At 46.4% G+C, this 19,795-nt stretch overlaps 1 pseudogene; it reads right to left on the reverse strand.

Annotated features, from left to right (window-relative positions):
* LOC142488024 (uncharacterized) overlaps nucleotides 1-19,795 on the reverse strand; it is a 47,273-nt pseudogene that overhangs the window by 19,571 nt on the left and 7,907 nt on the right.

Genomic DNA, 19,795 nt, shown 5'->3' on the forward strand with positions numbered 1-19,795 from the left:
GTATAATATCATCTGCGAACAGGGAAATTTTGTAATGAGTACGCCCAATTTCTATCCCTTGAATATCTACGTTGTTTCGAATCGTAGCTGCGAGGGGTTCTATAGTTAGTGCGGAGGAGAGGGGACAGGGGGCACCCCTGTCTCGTGCCATTTTGAATGCCAAAGCACTGGGCATTACTTCCTGGTAATTTGACCGTCGCGGATGGATCTTGGTAAAGTCTGCGGACCCCTTCTAGATATGCGTCTCGAAAGCCAAATTTGCGCATAGTATGGTCTAAAAATAGCCAGTCGATCCTATCGAACGCCTTCTCTGCGTCTAGGCTGAGTAATATTGCTTTGGTGCCTGTGAGGTGGATATGCTCAATAATATTAATTATTTTACGTGTGTTGTCCGAGGCCTGTCGACCTGTTATGAATCCAACTTGGTCAATGTTAATTAGCCTCGGTAGAATGGGGTTTAACCTGTTGGCCAAAATTTTACTGTATAGTTTGAGGTCGTTATTGAGAAGGGAGATTGGACGGTAGCTTCCACATTGCATCGGGTCTCTGCCTTCCTTATGGATTATGGCTAGGTTGGCCAGGGACATGGAAGTGGGGATCGAATTTCCTTCCATAAAATGATTGAACATTTTTAGTAGATGCGTGGATAGTATGGGCAAGAATCTCTTATAGTAGACATTAGTGAAGCCATCGGGGCCAGGTGGCTTGGAGATCTTTAATGCTTTTACCGCTTCTTCCAATTCTTCTTTCGTGATCTCCGCGTTGAGGACCTCATTTTCCTCTTCAGTTAGGGTGGGGAGTTGACAATTATCTAGGTAGGTTTTGATCGCTTCTGATGCTTTTGTTTCTAGCCGACCAGTTTTGGGTCGTAAATGATAAAGTTCTGTATAATATTTTGTGAACTCCGCCGCTATTTTTTTGTCACTATATTGTGTTTCGCCAGACCTATTCTTAATCGCTGTGATTTGGGACCTTTTTTGGATACCTCGTAGTCTGCTGGCCAAAAGCTTATCCACCTTGTTACCCTTATCATAATAATGCTGATTAGTCCATTTAAGGGCTTTTTCCACTTTCTCCATTTGGGTCTCTTTGAGCTTTTGTCTGGCTATTGTTAAGGCTTTATAAGTTTTTTTTGCAGGGTTAGCTTTATGGGATTGTTCTAGTTTTAGAATGCTATCAGTAAGGTCTAGAATCAATTTTTGTTTCACTTTTTTCCTATGGGAGGCAATAGAGATAAATTTGCCTCTAATTGCCGCCTTATGGGCTTCCCATAGAATCGCTGGAGATGACACCGACCCCGAGTTAAAGAAGAAATAGTCCTTGAGAGAGGCTCTGATCTCTCTCTCTATCTCGGGATGGTTCAATAGGGAGTCATTCAATCTCCAGGAGTATGAAATCATCTTTTCGAATGGTGTGGAAAGGGTCAAGGTGATTGGGGCATAGTCTGACCACGTGATGGGGCCGATGTCTGATTTCGTGGTAGCCTCTAGGATGTTTTTGGTCAGCAGAAAGTAATCAATGCGCGAATAGGACTGGTGAGGTGCCGAGTAAAAGGTATAGTCTCTCTGGCCCTGATGCTGTGATCTTCATACGTCCACTAATGAGAACTCATCCATTAAATCCCTGAACCTTTTCCCTGTGATTTGGGAGTGGGTTGTACGGGAGTGACCCAATGCGGTTGATCTGTCCTCGGTGGGATTAAAGACCATGTTTAGGTCTCCTCCCACTATCATCGATGACAGATATCCAGGGTCTATACCCTCAAGCACTGTTTTCAGAAATTCTGTTTGATTTTCGTTTGGGACATATACATTGATTAGGACGATTGCTGAGCCCGCTAAGGAGCCATATACCACGAGAAATCTACCCTCCGGATCCGGGGTCGTTTTGACATTATTGAATGGAGTTCCTTGTCTGATTAGTATAGCCACTCCCCGCTTTTTACTTTTAAATGATGCGAAAAAGCATGTTGGAAACACTTTTTTGAATACATTTGGGGGGTCCTGTGATGTGAAGTGGGTTTCCTGCAGGAATATGATGTCTCCCCCAGCCTGTTTCATGTCTTGGAGGGCGAGCCTCCTTTTTCTATTATTTTGAAGGCCTTTGACATTGAGCGATACTATCTTTACTGGGGCCTTAGAAGCCATATGTGGCTTTAGTGGACGTGGTTTTTAAGGATCCTCCCTTCCCATCTGGGGGGGTCCTGGTCTTGTAGCTTATACGCGGGCTCAGCCCTGGCAAACATCTGAGGGTAGCTTGTTTTATTGAAAAGTTGACTGAGTGGGCCGAGGAGGGAGGAGGGTAGGGGGGGGCAGGTGGGGTGGGGGGTAGATCCACTTGGACAGAGTCAGCGGTAAGGAGAGGAAGAAGATAAGGTTCATGTGTGAACCTGACAGGTATTTGCCTGGTCCGTGGGCGACCGGCTTTTAGGCTAACGAGCCCATCGGGGTTGACTCCGGTGTCGGCATCCGGTGGGCAGGGGATTGAACCCTCTGGTTCTTTGTTTTTCCCTCTTAAGAATACTCAATCATGCCCTTAGTTCCCTGAGGGGGGGGGGGAGGGGGGGTTCCCTTGAGGTGAGGGTTGCCCTCTGAGGGGGTTGCGGGTTATGGGCCTTCTTATCTCGGGGTATGAGGAGGAGGGAGGGGGAAGGAATGGGGAGGGGGGGGAAGGAAGGCAGGGGGTGGGGGGGGAAGGAAGGCAGGGGGTGGGGGGGGAGGGGGGGGCAAAAGAAGAAGGGGGGGAGGGAAGGGTAAGGGGAAGAGCCGGGGGGGGTAGAGGGTGACATTTTCGGCGCCTTGTTTTGATTCGCCTGTACATTAATCATACAAAGCTTCGCTTCAGCAGGTCATATATACAGTAAACGCTTATACATTAGGTAGACAGTCAAATACTTCGATAATCCATTTATACAGTTGTTTCATTGTAGACTTCGTTTTGGGTGTGTATGGGGGGGGGGGGACCTTTGTGGTGAGGGCCTGTTCGTTGTGGTATCAGGGGGAGGGAGGGGAGGTGGGGAGGGGGGGGGGAAATGGCAGGGGGAGGACGGGAGGAAGGGAAGGGTGGCTGTGGGGGGAGGGGGGGAGGAGGGAGCAATGCACAGTAGACATATAAATCTTCAGTTCCAGAAGTCGTTTGCACATCAGACGCTTGAACCATAGGTAGGCAATCAATTACTGTGATGATCCCTTTATACAATTATGTCTTACTAGATTTTGTTTTAGGTGCGTATGGGGGGGGGGTCATGTTCACTGTAGTGTCAGGGGGGGGGGGAGGAGTAGTGGGGGGGGGAGGCGGGTGGAGGGGGTGATCGGGGATGCTTCGGGAAGGGATCGTGGTGGGGTTACTCTGTGCCTGTGGATGTACACCTTTAAGTCTAATTGGCTTGTTCGGCGCAAGCCGTGCAGCGATCTCTCGGGGTCATGTGATCAACTCTGGGCGCTGTTCCGTCCGTTATCCCTCATTGGGACAACGCAAGGGACGAGGCATCCTGGGACTCCGGGGCAGCAGGTAAGGTGACCGTTGTCCTGGGTAGCTCTAAGGGGGGGGATGTGTTAGGCGGGGGGTGGAGGGAGGGGAGTGGGGGGAGGGATGCGAGGGGGAGGGGGGTTGAGGGACAGTAGGTGGACTCGGGGTGTGGTGACGGGGGGTGTTGTGGCATCTAGCTTTGGGTCACATACACATTAGATGGATAGATATTCACCTTGGTAATATGCATTCGTGATACATGGAGGCAATAAGACCGGGGTGGTCCCATCTCTTATACAACTTATTCATCTTATACATTAGACATACCTTGGTTCACAGTAACAAGACATATACACCGGGGTGGGCTCAGTCTCATCTGCGTATGGGGGGGTCGGGGGACCTTTATGATGGGGCTCGTAGTATCCAGGAGGGGGGGGGGAGGGGAGTGCGTGTTTATTGCTCCGTCTGGAGGGGGGGGCTGGGTTGGGGAAGGGGAGGGGGTGGGGGGGAGAAAGCGGTTGGGGATAGGTCTATGGGAGGATTATTGTGGGTCCATGGTTGTGTTCTAATGTGCGTGCGGGCTAACTGCAGTCTGTACCCAGCTGCTTGGGGCAGTGTGGACGTCACAGGTCCGTGCTCTGCTTGTCTCTATATCCTAAAATGTTTCGGGTGCTGTGACATCCTGCGTATCTGCTTTGGCAGGTGAGTTGATCAGTGTGAGTTTGTAGATAAGCGGGGTTTAGTTTAGGAGGGGGGGTGGGGTCGGGGGGTTAGCGAGAGGTAGGGATACGGGAAGGAGGGGGAGGGAGTGAAGGGGGGGACAAGGGATTCTTTAATGGTAACCTGTAGTAGTTGATATTAGTTTCTAATGTAGTTCATAGTTGGTTGTTTGAGGTTGGGGGTTTTGTGTAGATTGTAGTATGTAGGTTGACTCGCTGTGCATTTAGATTAGTGTGTTGGGGGGGGAAATAGGGCGATAAGTGGGGGGGCCCTGGAGAAGGGGGGGGGACTATGGTTGGGGAAGGGGGGAGGGGGGAGTAATGGGGTGGGGAGGAGGGGGGTGGGGAGGAGGGGGGGGGGGGGTAGGGGGGTGAGTTGGTCCGTTTTGTGTTGTAATAGGTAACAAGGGGCTTTATAACGTAGCTATAACTTGGGTTGCAACTGGAGTTTGAACTGCATATGTGGAAGGTTGTGGGGGGGAAGGGGGTGTGGGGTGAGCGGCCCAGAAAAGGTGCTTGACAGTCTCCACCGGGATAACAGCTTCTGTAGCAGTCTGGTTGAAGGGGGGGGGGGATGGAGCTAGCTTACTCACACCGGGCCCAGATATAGTGTTTATCTGGGGGGGGGGGATAGTCAAACCTGGTCTAGGCGGTGTCCACTGGCAGGTCGAGGAGTTCCCAGCGGGGCCTGGCTGGGTGGATCGGGTTTCCCCTCTCCCGCCTCCGCGCTTCTCGACTCACCTGTGCTGTTTGTAGAGGTGCATATGATGGCTCTCCCAAGCCAAGCCCTGGGGTGCCGGGGTCTCTCCAGTCAACTGGGTAACAAAACAATAACAAACGGGACTGTGTGGACACGCCAGCTTATTCCATGGCCTCTAAAGGGACGGCGAGGGATCTGGGTCTCAGGTCTGTTCCTCTAGGCGATCAGGGCTGTTCCTCTGGGCGATCAGGTCTGCTGTTCCTGCTGGCCGGCCAATCTTTCTGAAGCTCTTATGGGTCCTGGCTTGCTTCCCGTGGCTCCCTCCCCGTGGTGTTCTGTGTATGTGGCAGCGTCAGGCCTAGTTCGCGGGCGAATCCTTGCATCTCCTCTGGCAGTCTGATGGACCTCTGCTTCCCGCTTCTGCTGACAACGAGTCGGAACGGGAATCCCCAACGGTAAGGTATGTTGTTATCCCGAAGTAGTTGGGTGAGTGGTTTAAGTTCTCGGCGGCGCTCAATCGTGATTTTAGCGAGATCGCTGAATATCTGCACCGGCTCGTTTTGGAAGGTTAGGTTGTTCGCCTCTCTACTCGCCGCCATCACTTTCTCCTTCGTGGAGTAGCTATGGAGGCGTACTATGATGTCCCGCCTTCGTTTCGGGTCATTCGAGCGGGGACCTAGTACGCGGTGCGACCGATCTATTTCTAGATCTCTTTTATCCAGACCCTTGCACAGAGTGTTGAAGTGGTCGACCAAATAAGGTTTTATTAACTCAGGGAGAACCGTCTCTGGGACATTCCGAATCCTGAGGTTCTGTCTCCGGTCTCGGTTCTCCTGGTCTTCTATACTGTCTTTCAATAGTCTGACCTCTTCTCCCAAGCACATGATCTCATCGTCTGCCGCCGCTTGAGCTTGCAGGGATTCCTCTAGCTTGCTCTCAAGATCGTCAGCTCTCTGTGTGAGGTTGCCCATCTCTTCACGCAGGCATGTCACCATTTCTCTGAGGTCTTGCTTGAGGGTCTTATGCAACCTATCATGCATATTGGAGGAGTTCCTCGAGGTAGGTGCGCGTAATTTCCCTTTCTAGGGTTGGCTCCTCGGCCTGCGCGCTTCCCTCTCGCTGCGGGGATGTGGCCGTGTGGTGATCGGCGCCATCTTGGGGTCCCTGCATACTCGCTGGGCCGCGTTTTTGCTGCGGCTGGAAATACTTTGGGACGCCTTTGGAAGTTGGCGTTTTTGCCTTCTGGGGCATGCTGCGGGGTTCAGACACCTTGTGGGGCTGTTTGCAGTAAATTTCGAGGGGGGGGAAACGTCTTGTTTGATCGTTTTATTCGTGAGGGTTCTCAGAGCTCCCTGGCTAACCCACCATCTTGGATGACGTCACCGGAAGTCTCCGATCTAGTTTTTTAATAGAACGAATGTGCTCCATAATTCTGACCTTCACTGGTCTGATTGTCCGCCCAACGAATCCTCGACCACAACCGCAGGTTAAGTAATAAATCACAAAATTACAATTACAATGAATAAAAACTGGAATTGTGTGTGTTTTCTTACTGTGTACAATATCAATAGATTTGATAGGAGTGGCATAGCAACAAATATACATTTACCAGATTAAAAAAAAAATGTATTAAATTTGATTCATGAACACGGTCTGACCTGGAGGTAAATAAACTAGGCGAAAGATAGTTTGCCAAGGATTTAGCCTTGCTAAATGCAATTTTTGGTCCTTGTTCAATTGGCTTTAAGGTCTTCCTCCAAGGTGAGCACTTCCCAATGTTTCTGGATGATTGCGCGGATTTGATCTATGCCATGTAATAAACAGCGGATTGGACCCTTCGGGAGTTCCCTGGTCTCCTTGATTTAAACCCCCCTGCCTAGAACCAGTCGAACCATAAGACAGTAACTCAGCATGAGTACAGAGTTTGGCATTCATGTAAGCCTCCTCTATTATTTATTTATAAAACATTTTACCAGGAAGTAATGCACTGAGAGTTACCTCTCATTTTCAGCTATGTCCTGGGCATAGAGTTAAGACACTGATATGAGTAAACCGCTGACGGTTAATGGCTGAGTGTCTCCAACATGTATCTATTGAATCTGCAGTCCCCTACTGGGACAAAATAAAACAGGCAGAAGTCTGAGTTACGCACTATATTGCTACCTCTTATTCTTGTGTTTTTTCTAAATAAACCCAAGAAGACTGTGTCGGTAAGAGCCCAGACAGTCGTCAGCGCTACGCAAGTGTGGCGTTTGTCACGTATAGTGGAGAATGTGGGTCTGCAAATAAATGCGGTGATTTAAAATGGCCGCCCAGCCGAAGTAAAGTACAGACTCTGAGAGTAAAGTCTGGATATCTGAGTATGACTACAAGTTCTGCATACAGCAAAAATAGAACAGAAGGGCGGTGCACTGCTGCCGTCAGGGTTAAAGGGAAACGATGTCCACACGCAATATAAATGAATAAAAAGGTTGTTTTATTGAGTGCATATACACTAAAATAGTGCTACAGAGCGAACTCTGACGCATTTCGTCCCTGCCTGGGACTTTGTCAAAGAGTATCAGGTACTATACATGATGATGTATATATAGTGAACCCACACAGCGCATTGGTCCAATTTAATTGGTGAGCAAATTGCAACACAGGTGATGCATAAATCGTTAATTATTCTACAGGGAACACCTATCCCTTAATAATCAATGGAGTTCACATACACAACATCATCATGGACGTGCAGATGTATTAACAAGACACTAAGATACACACAAAATACAATTAAAAGCAATACTTGTATATAAAAAAACAGATATAATATATATTACAAGTACCAGTAACTAAGTAGCACGAACCAGCAACATACACATATATATATAGAGAGAGAGAGCCTTATAGAGCTCTAATAAAACCCAATTAGGACTTTTAATATCCCTGATCACTTTTAACATACATACATACATAAGATATTATAGACAGTGGATCCTCTCAATGATATATATATTATAGAGGCTGATTTTGATAAACTATTTTCTACCATGTATGTTAAAAGTGATCAGGGATATTAAAAGTCCTAATTGGGTTTTATTAGAGCTCTATAAGGCTCTCTCTATATATATATGTGTATGTTGCTGGTTCGTGCTACTTAGTTACTGGTACTTGTAATATATATATTATGTCTGTTTTTTTTATATACAAGTATTGCTTTTAATTGTATTTTATGTCTCTTAGTGTCTTGTTAATACATCTGCTCGTCCATGATGATGTTGTGTATGTGAACTCCATTGATTATTAAGGGATAGGTGTTCCCTGTAGAATAATTAACGATTTATGCATCACCTGTGTTGCAATTTGCTCACCAATTAAATTGGACCAATGGGCTGTGTGGGTTCACTATATATACATCATCATGTATAGTACCTGATACTCTTTGACAAAGTCCCAGACAGGGACGAAACGCGTCAGAGTTCGCTCTGTAGCACTATTTTAGTGTATATGCACTCAATAAAACAACCTTTTTATTCATTTATATTGCGTGTGGACATCGTTTCCCTTTAACCCTGACGGCAGCAGCACCGCCCTTCTGTTCTATTTTTGCTGGATTCCCCTGGCTTGGAGCACGCTACACGTCACTTCCGGTTCAGAGATCCTGACGTCATCGGCTGATGGTGGACGCCGTACGCGGAGCGCGGACCAGAGACTCGGCGTGTCAAGAAAGTGAGTGCTTTTGCTCTTCTTTATCCCCCGTATTTACCTCCGCTGTGGGGTCATCTTGTTCTTGTGTGGCGCTGGGATTAGAGAGGCAGTGGCGGAGGGTGGCGGCATGCTTAGCCGTTCTGTTCCTTCTCAGGGGACGCGGCGGAATTGTTGCCACACGGCCTCCCTACCACTATCCAGCCCCTACCCGTGTGAAGCTACAGCACTCGATCAAGCGGGGTGATTATATACTTATTATATGTATACCACAATGGGACTTTGAACGGAAGTTTGCTTTATCAATACACATACAGCTTATTCATTCTGGATGATTAGTATTACTGGCATACAATTTGGAGCATCAGTGTTTCCTTGAAGTGATTCTGGGATTTCCTTTACAAGTTCTGCATACAGCATACACAGGGAAAAGTGTGAAGAGTATTAACGCAATAGCACCTCCAGAGGTCAGAGTGAAGAATACACCTGAAAGTGCAAAAATGGAGGAAAATATGTGTTTAATGTGTCATGTGTCTGACCACACAAAGTGGTGTCCTTTCAGGAATTAGCGTCTGAGCACCCAGTGTGTCCCCGCAGAGCAGTGTGAGAGGGAGCACGAGAATGTTCACAAACTGAAGCAAGAGCTAGAGGAGCAGAGACGCTGCTCCATCCCCAACAGTCAGGATGACCAGGATTAAGAAACCTGGAAAAGGCAAGCTGATGAGGACCCTAGCAACGAGATTTGTAGAGGCCCTAGACGTAATGAAGGCAGAGTTCATAAACGTAATGAGGGATGCGTTCATGCACGCAGAGCCAGCGCAGCGCCAGGAAGAGATGGAGTCTCTGAGAGCAGAACTGTGAGATGTACGCAAGGAACAGGATTCTCTCACAAGTGGACTAAACGTATTGAAAAGGGAGAAAAGCATTCAAATTATTCAGAAGCCCTGCAAAGCTCTTATCCAAGGAAGAAGGGAAAGAGAAAATTATCTGCGTATACGCGCCGCAACTATCATCCTACAGGCTGCCTACAGAGGGATGAAAACTCGTCAGTTTAATCATCTCGTTCTCCCTCACCTGCTCTCCTAATTACAGAAACAGGTATTTATGGCAGCTAGCCATGCTGCTTCATTCTCTCTTCTAGAGCCTGGAGGCACGCTGCTCCCATGTATCCTGTTCGGGGAGGACGCCCCCACCATCACTTTCACTGTCCGGAAGAATTGCCTGGACTCTTGGGACGCTGTCCCCATCTATCAGTTAAGCTATGTCTAAAGACTGGATATTATTGCGTATCTAATGACCCTAAATGAGAGGGTAATGTTTAAGCTGGGGAACCAGGTTTGTTAGGGAAGGGTCCCTTGAATTTGTTTTCCCAAATGTGTTTTATCGCATCTATTGATGGTCAGATAACCATGACTCTGCATTTCCAACCTTTATACGTGTTTGAGAGCCATATTGCACTTCTAACTCTGCTGCACGTGGCTTGTCCCAGAACACCCAGCAGGCCTGGGGACTTCCTATGAGAGGCAATTAACCATGAATAATAACTTAATGTGACCATGCGCCTTGTAACAAGATAACATCCCTTTGTGCAGACAAAGCCGAAAAGGTACTCACCAGAGACAGGAAATGGAACAGTTTCACTCTTTATTGGTGTCAGATGTTCCTCAGTGTTCGGTTCTTCTTTCTCCGACTTAATCTCTAAACTCTCCAGTACAACCACTGGGAAATCTGGCAATAAGAAAAGGGAAATCCATCATGTAAAGCTGGGAGTGGGGGCGCTTCTTGTGACATCAGAATACAGAAAAACTCCGTACTGATTCCAATGGGGGAGGGGTGAAGTGATTGATTTTACTTTGTTAGTAACCCTTTGAGTGCTGAAGAAGTTTTTACCCCCAAGCGCGTACAATATTTTGGGAAATGTTGGATTTCAGTCCATTTTTTAAACATACTGAATACAGAAAAGTGAGGATGTAAGGGTACTTACCACAAACAGGAAAAGCATCTATTTCTTCCTTTATTGGTGTCAGATGTTCCTCAGTGTTCGGTTCTTCTTTCTCCGACTTAATCTCTAAACTCTCCAGTACAACCACTGGGAAATCTGGCAATAAGAAAAGGGAAATCCATCATGTAAAGCTGGGAGTGGGGGCGCTTCTTGTGACATCAGAATACAGAAAAACTCCGTACTGATTCCAATGGGGGAGGGGTGAAGTGATTGATTTTACTTTGTTAGTAACCCTTTGAGTGCTGAAGAAGTTTTTACCCCCAAGCGCGTACAATATTTTGGGAAATGTTGGATTTCAGTCCATTTTTTAAACATACTGAATACAGAAAAGTGAGGATGTAAGGGTACTTACCACAAACAGGAAAAGCATCTATTTCTTCCTTTATTGGGGTCAGATGTTCCTTAGTGTTCGGCTCTTTCTTCTCTGACATAATCTCTAAACTCTCCTGCACAACCACTGGGAAACCTGGCAATAAGAAAAGGAAAATGATCATGTAAAGCTGGGAGTGGGGGCTCTTGTGATTTCACCTCCTGATATTGGTATAATATAATACCTCTTGTAAAGAAATGTATTACTAGCCCTTATGGCAGAAAATGACAAAGAGTTGGAGATATATTATCTTCTTACCTGCTGGTGGTCATGTGATAGAAAACAAAGACGCTCCAAGAAGGAGGTGATGACAGTAAATTTGCTAAATAATCTTAACTTAATAAAGTAAAAAACGTGATAAATACTGTGACTTAGTCCCAGGATATTAGACAGCTTTCTGTCTGATTTAGGTCAGAAAGTGCAGGAATAGTACAAAAAGATCCATTCCACAGCTTCACATTTACTCAGGCTGGTGGATGGAAAGTCCAGGCCACAGTTTACAATGGGTCTAGTTCTCCCTCACCTGCTCTCCTAATTATAGAAACAGGTATAAATGGCAGCTAGCCGTGCTGCTTCATTCTCTCTCCTAGAGCCTGGAGGCTGGGGGCACGCTGCTCCCATGTATCCAGTTCGGGGTGGACGCCCCCATCATCCCCTTCACTGTCCGGAAGAATTGCCTGGACTCTTGGGACGCTGTCCCCATCTATCAGTTAAGCTATGTCTAAAGACTGGATATTATTGTGCATCTAGTGACCCTAAATGAGAGGATATTGTTTAAGCTTGGGAACCAGGTAAGTTGGCCCGACAACCGTTAGAGAGGCTAATACTCTGTATAGTTAGATTCCTAAAAAGGGATAGGTGTTACTTTTATGGTTTCTTTTGTTTCTTAAAGTGACCGTGTATAAAATGTTTAGTGTCACTTATTTATTATTTATAAAATATTTTACCAGGAAGTAATACATTGAGAGTTACCTCTCATTTTCAAGTATGTCCTAGACATAGAGTTAAGACACTGATATGAGTAAACCTCTGAAGGTTAATGGCTGAGTGCCTCCAACATTTATCTATTGAATCTGCAGTCCCTTACTGGGACGAAATAAAACAGGCAGAACTCTGAGTTACGCACTATATTGCTACCTCTTATTCTTGCGTTTTTTTTCTAAATAAACCCTAGAATACTGTGTCACTTATGGGGGAGAATGTGGGTCGACACTAAAAAGACTGTGGGTTTGCAAATAAATGTGGGGGTTTAAAATGTCCGCCCAGCCGAAGTAAAGTACAGACTCTGTGAGTAACAGTTCTGCATACAGCATACACAGGGAAACGTGAGAAAAGTATTGACGCAATAGCACCTCCAGAGGTCAGGGTGAAAAATACACCCGGAAGTGCAAAAATGGAGGAAGAAATGTGTAATATGTCTATTCAGTCGGTGAGGACACCCCCATCGTGACTTTAACTTTCCGGAAGAATTGCCTGGACTCTTGGTACGCTGTCCCCATCTATCAGTTAAGCTATGTCTAAAGACTGTGGCTATTATTGCGTATCCAATGACCCTAAATGAGAGGGTATTGTTTAAGCTGGGGAACCAGGTTAGTTAGGGAAGGGTCCCTTGAATTTGTTTTCCCAAATGCGTTATATCGTATCTATTGATGGTCAGATACCCGTAACTCTGCATTTCCAACCTTTATACGTGTCTGAGAGCCATATTGCACTTCTGACTCTGCTGCATGTAGCTTGTCCCAGAACACCCAGCAGGCCTGGGGACTTCCTATGAGAGGCAATGAACCATGAATATTAGCTAAATGTGACAATGCGCCTTGTAACAAGATAACATCCCTTTGCGCAGACTCACCAGAGACAGGAAATTGAACAGTTTCACACTTTATTGGGGTCAGATGTTCCTCTGGGTTCGGTACTTCTTTCTCTGACTTAATCTCTAACCTCTCCAGTACAACCACTGGGATACCTGGCAATAAGAAAAGGGAAATCCATCATGTAAAGCTGGGAGTGGGGGCGCTTCTTGTGATATCAGTATACAGAAATACTCCATACTGATTCCTATGGGTGAGGGGTGAAGTGATTGATTTTACTTTGTTATTAACCCTTTGAGTGCTGAAGAAGTTTTTACCCCCGAATGCTGAAAACATTTTGAAGTTACCAATGTTCAAAACTCAATAACAACAATATTCCCAATATAACCTTAGACAAATGATTTTTTTCATTAGAACAGGTATCTTATAATTGTATGCATGCTTTAATATTATTTCCCAAAATATTGTACACATGTCAGTCCATTTTTTAAACATACTGAATACAGACAAGTGAGGATGTAAGGGTACTTACCACAAACAGGAAATGCATCTATTTCTTCCTTTATTGGGGTCAGATGTTCCTCTGTGTCGGTCTCTTCTTACTCCGATTTAATCTCTAACCTCTCCAACACAACCACTGGGAAACCTGGCAATAAGAAAAAGGAAACCCATCATATAAAGCTGGGAGTGGGGGGCGCTTCTTGTGATTTCACCTCCTCTGATATTGGTATAATATAATACCTCGTGTAAAGAAATGTATTACAGGCATACCCCGCATTAACGTACGCAATGGGTCCAGCGCATGTATGTAAAGCGAAATTGTACTTAAAGTGAAGCACTACCTTTTTTCCACTTATCGATGCATGTACTGTACTGCAATCGTCCTATACATGCATAACTGATGTAAATAACGCATTTGTAACAGGCACTATAGTCTCCCCGCTTGCGCATACCTTCGGTACAGATAGGGAGCCGGTATTTCTGTTCAGGACATGCTGACAGGCGCATGCGCGAGCTGCCGTTTGCCTATGGGGCGATATGTCCTCACTCGCGAGTGTACTTAAAGTGAGTGTCCTTAAACTGGGGTATGCCTGTACTAGCCCTTCTGGTGGTTCTATAAGAAAACAAGATATGTTTGGGTGTTTGACTCGCATAACTGCAAAATAATCAGATATTCCCCCTTGCAGATTTCAAAGATACCAAAATATCTCCTCTACTCACTTAACAAGCGTGGATCAATGCTGGCAGTGGGCAGTGTCGCTCTGGAGGTGCTGGCAGTGGGCAGTGCTGCTCTGGAGTTGCTGATAGTGGGCAGTGCTGCTCTGGAGGTGCTGGCAGTGGGCAGTGCTGCTCTGGAGGTGCTGGCAGTGGGCAGTTCTGCTCTGGGAGGTGCTGGTAGTGGGCAGTGCTGCTCTGGAGGTTCTGGCAGTGGGCAGTGCTGCTCGGGAGGTGCTGCCTGGAGGTTACTTAATCTATATGTGTTGGATTTTAGAATGCGCCTGTATATAAAACAGAATTGGAATGAACATTTTTTTTGGACAAATATGCAGCATTTAGTATCAGCTCTTTCAAACCTAAATTATTAACCCCAAAGGAGTCGGAGAAGACAGGGGCACCAAAAAACATATATGGTCCATCTGCAAACAGGCACTTAATTTCAAACACTGCAAAACTTTAATGGCTCAGGATTGTGCCACAACATAACCATCTAGAAAAGTATAAAGAGAGTCGGAGATTAACAGCCAAAAGACCAGTAAAGTCCTCATAGTTTAACATAGTAACATACTGTAATGTTCCATAGTATGAAGAAAAAGCAGATACAGTACATGAGTGAGACTTTGATAAATGCTCCCGATACTCTCTCAGGTCCAGCAGTTCTGCTCCATACTGACACAGTCTCACTTTCCTATTTCATACGGTGAGAAGTGGGTAATGCAGGGGAACCAGTGCAGTAACTTCCCCTCACCTTACCCCACCATAATAAAGAGGGGGGTTTGATCCCTCACACCCTCATTAATTTGTTCCTCGATCACCTCCAGTTTCTCACATTCAGCTCATTTGTACCTGGCAGGACATTCTTATATAAAGGAATGCCTGGGGAAACACTGACATTTTACTCAGATTATTTATTTTCCCCGGTCTCTCAATGTCAGAACATGACATGAGGGAATGTGCTCTGCCCATCTGAAGGTAGGACACAGACTTCTGACCTGCTCACACCCTTATAAGCCCGTCCTATTATGACGGGATCACTGCTTCCCGACCCAGATAATTTCTGGGAATAGTTATATTCTGAAACTGAATCAAAAGCACTATTCTCTGTGTTATATCTGTGGAAAGTATCTACACGTATAATACAAGTATTGCAAACACAATTTAAATCTGTCTATGAGTGGGTTTATTGGCTTTGCATCTCATCCAAGGCTATGTTTAAAAGCTGTGTTTAAAGCAGCAAGCATTGGCTTAAGGGTTTTCCATGCAATAATGGACTTGACAAAAAGGTGGCACTGTGCGCTCATTTGCATGTCATTTCCCAGAATCCCTTGCTGCAATATATATATATTTATTATTTGTTTTTTTTTCCGAAGCAGCGTTATGTGAAATTATATAAACTTGCGTAAGATGGCATTCAAAGTGAGTTAGTACGTACATAGCAACAGCAATTCCCTATGCCCTCTGTCAAGGCCTGGGATAGCTCTCCTCTATACACGACTATTACTCTGCATCGTGGGTCTAGAGTTGCTGACGGAGCAGGATTTGGAGGGTGAATACAGCAAAGGTAACAAACACATTGGTTGTACGTTATTTAATTATGTATATTTTTAGGATGCCCATTAACTGCCAATCTGCTTATCTATGCCCCTTTATGGGTATAGATAATCGGTGACAAGCAATGTATATTTAGGCAAATGGTTGTTTTGATTTCATTGTAATGTATTGAATTTTGTGTGTTTTTATTTAGGTTGCCCATTCATTGTCAGTTTGGCAATCTATGCCCATATTCTGGGCATGGCTTATCAGTCACAGGCTTTACTGTCAAATGCTTGTTTTATTTAAACAGAGAGACTGCTCCATCCCCAAAAGTCAGTACGCCCAGAAGAAAGAGGCGTGGAAAATTGAAGCTGCTGTGACGAAATCGGCAGAGCTGAAAAATATGATGAACGAGACATTGATGCAAACTCAGAGCTTCCACCTCTTTCCTGTGCTTGCTCTAAGTGGAAAAATTGCAGGATCAAGCTGAATTTTTCAAAAATAAAATGGAACAAGCTCTGAAGCCATTAGAGGTCAAAGATAGAGATTACAAAACTAAGGCCGCGCTTATAGAGCCGGCGACGTCGCCCGAAAACAAAATGCATTGCCGCCAGCACGTGCCCTTATAGTAAGCGCGACGGCGACATTGCGACGGAGCGCCGTCGCGAAAACTGATAGTCAGCAAATTTTGATTTTTCAAGGGCTGTCACCTCATGTGACGACCCTTGAACCAATCAAATTCCCGAAAACCCGCACCGCCGCTGTTCAGCGAAATATAACTTTTGCCTGTGGCGACGGCTGACGTCACCCGTCGTGTCGCCATCGACGGCACCATAAACACGGCCTAAGAGACACTTGGGGGACTCACCACTTGGACGTCACCAGGGATGGAAGCCAATCGAGGGAGCTCCTGGGACCCTCACAAGAATAATAATAATAAATAATAATACAATTTTTCCACAACAAAAAAGGCACAACAAGCAACACAAAACCTCAGAACCAAACCAAGATGTCAGTAAAGTATAAAAAATCCACAGCAAAGGAACTTACATGCTTCTTTGGAGGCTCTCAGCGTACAGCCGAAAATGAGGGAGTAGATCGGGGAGCAGATAAAGCATGTGAGCAGGAAGATCAGGCTGGGGAGGGCCACTTGAAGAGGGTTCATCGAGGAGCTCTTTAAAAACGATAACACAATCATTTCAATTAGAACTCCGCTCAGCAGTCAAAGAATTTAAAGAAGAAATTTGCCGTTTTGAGCCAGCGGACCACAGACCTAGAGTTCAAAATGGAGGACTCCCTCCAGCTGCAAGCACAAACAGATGACGAAATCCTGAAACTGATTTCATAGTTGAAACTCCTCAAAGAAGCCCAGGAAAATAGGGAGAGGAGACAGAACGTTAGAATCCGGAATATCCCGGAAACTATTCCTATGGACGCCCCCATTTTAACAGATTATTTAACAATTATTGAACAAAACGCATTGCCGCCGGCACGTGCCCTTATAGTAAGTGCGACGGCGACAATGCGACGGAATATCCCGGAAACAATCCCTATGGATGGCTGTCACGGTAGACCAGGTCTTACCAACACATTAATACCAGGATTCTGGATTGAGCAGTACAAGGAGGGTAAAATAAATTGTAATTTATTTCCTATTAAGACAAACACACAATACTTCACAATTACACTCAATAAACACTTACTGGGATGGGGAAACTAAATAAAATGTCCACGGAACGAAACAAAGTCTTTGCGCACCCCTGCAAGTGGGTGCGCGATGTGAGCCGTGCAACAGTCCTTGGCTAGGGGCGCAACTTGCCACTCCTATATCTCCACCAAAAGGAAAGATTTCGTAATGTCTTTACAGGATTCGTTCAGGAATCCTTAGCTCAAACGAATTGTGGAAGAGGGGTATGGACCTTGGTTACGATGTAATTAACCCCTCACACTCCGGAACCGCTGACGCTGTAACTTGGGTGTTCCTTGTTGAATCTTAGATTAATCTCACTGGGATTGCGCTGCAGGCATCTTTATAGGGTTAAGGGTCCTATTCCTAATATATACAGCCAATCCCCTCGTGGGATTAACTTTTCCCACCTATCCCAGACTTGCCAGGAGTTCCTAGAACGGGCAGAAGTTGCTTCCCGGTTTGCTAAGAGCATGCGCTAACCTGACGCCTGAGCTGCTTAGCATACTGGGCCCAACCTCTTACCTGGCGACAGCAAGTCTGGGGTTTAGCTACCAAGTGTGAAGTGCCCATACTTCGCACCAGTATCCGATACTTGGGAAACACATAGGGCCTCTGAGGCTTTTCCACTCCGGACTTCTCTAGACACTGGGGCACCAACCTAGCAGGGTGCCCTTTGGAGTACGGAGATGAAAAATCCCTCAGCTCATTCATCCATAACATATGGGCATGTTAATGAATTCATTGCCGACCGGCAGGAAAGGGTTCCCGCCTTTACATTAAAAACACCATAGGCATACAGTTTATTTTTATATGTATGTTCTATGTGTGCAACAAATATAAAACTTATATGTATGGTCATGTTTTCTTTTAACCTAGCTGCACTCCAAAAATTAGAGTGCTAGCTCATTCCTAGCGCAACTTATCCACTTAATTGAATGTGCTCTGTGATGTGGGTTGCGGTTTGACCTATAATTGGTCTGGGTTACAAGCTGGCATACAAAATATCCGTGCTGACTTTGATCAGTAACCGCAGACACACACCATCAATTCACCTTAAGTGGATAATGAGACGGCTAGATACATTTTGACAAGAAGGCACTTCAAATAGACCGCAAACTACTTATCCAATTGACTTTGCGGTTTAGACGTCTGCGGCTTGGAAAGTGATACCTATTCTTCAAAGCAGCCACTTACTCGCAGGCATGCTTCTTCAATCAGCGCTTGGCACAGCACTAGAAGCTCCCCCTTGTGTCTCAAATACAATTTGCAGAGCATATAGACATACATATAACTGCAGCTAGCTTCAGAGCTGCAAAACAGGGACAATAAAGATAGTGTAGGGGAAAACATGGTATTAGGGTGATAATACTTTTAAACCCTTCTGTCCCAACACGGTTTAGGATTAACTAACTGGGCATAATACCTTTATTATTGGCCTGGTTAACCCTCTCACCGCCACAATGGCCTACGCCCCCATCTCAACAGATTATTTTAAAAAATGATCCATCGCTGGAAGAAAAAGAGATTGAGATGGACAGGGCCCACAGGGCCTTAGGCCCTAGATCAGAAGAGCCCAAGAGATGCAGGGACGTGATCGTCAAGATGCACCACTACACCACTCAAGAAAGAATCATCAGATGCTGCAGGGAAAGAGGGGACATCCACTTCAAGAACAACCACCTCCAAATATTCAACGATCTTGCTAAAGAAACAGTGACCAGTCGGAGAGACCTAAAACCACTGACTTCGCTCGAGAGAGAGGGGAATCAAATACAGATGGGGCATCCCATTCAAACGAATGGTCATGAAAAAAAGAAAACAATTTGTCCGGAGATATCCAGAAGAAAGTCCAAAATTCATACATAACGCGCGATTATGCCACCTCCGGACAGCACAAGTCAAAGGCCCCAACATCAGAGACCAGAGCTGCAAGAAGTCCCCCCACGTGCCTCAGAATGGTTTGACATGGGGGACATCAATACCGGACATGCTCAGTGCTCCGGGCCAAGACCCCCCTCCATGCCCCAGCTCCATACCACGCGCCCCGATCCCCCCTGTGCCCCGCACCCCAACACCCTCGTCCATGCCCAAAACTGCGGGTGGAGGCCACAACCGTTCTGGGCCTGGACCGAAAGAGGGTTGCGGACAGGAGAGGTGGAAGAGACCTGGGTGTCCGGTCGGAGGAGCGCCAATGAGCCACGAGAGTAAGTGGCAAGGGGGACATTAAAGATCGGGAGGGGGGAGAGCAGCGCGAGGGCTCCGGAGCTCTGCTGGAGATTCGGATGCTCCCTGCCCCACTACGCTGGTGCCGGAGCTCTGTCGGAGAGCTGGATGCTTCCCCCCACCCCGCCCCTCCATGATGGCACTAGATCTCTGAGCTCTGCTGTAGAGCCGGACGCTTGCCCCCCGCCCCTCTCCTTCATGCCCTGCGCCCCGACCCCCTCGCCCAGATTTGCGAGAGGGGGCCACGACCGCCCGAGGTCAAGGCGAGGGACCCGAGGGAGGGGTGAGAGACGGGTGCCCGGTCTGAGGCTAGCCAGGAGGGGAGGCAGCATAGCACAGACGCCCGGCCCAACCAACAACCCCAGCTACAACAC

This window comes from Ascaphus truei, chromosome 2 (genome assembly GCF_040206685.1).
Source record: "Ascaphus truei isolate aAscTru1 chromosome 2, aAscTru1.hap1, whole genome shotgun sequence".
NCBI classification, from domain to species: domain Eukaryota; kingdom Metazoa; phylum Chordata; class Amphibia; order Anura; family Ascaphidae; genus Ascaphus; species Ascaphus truei.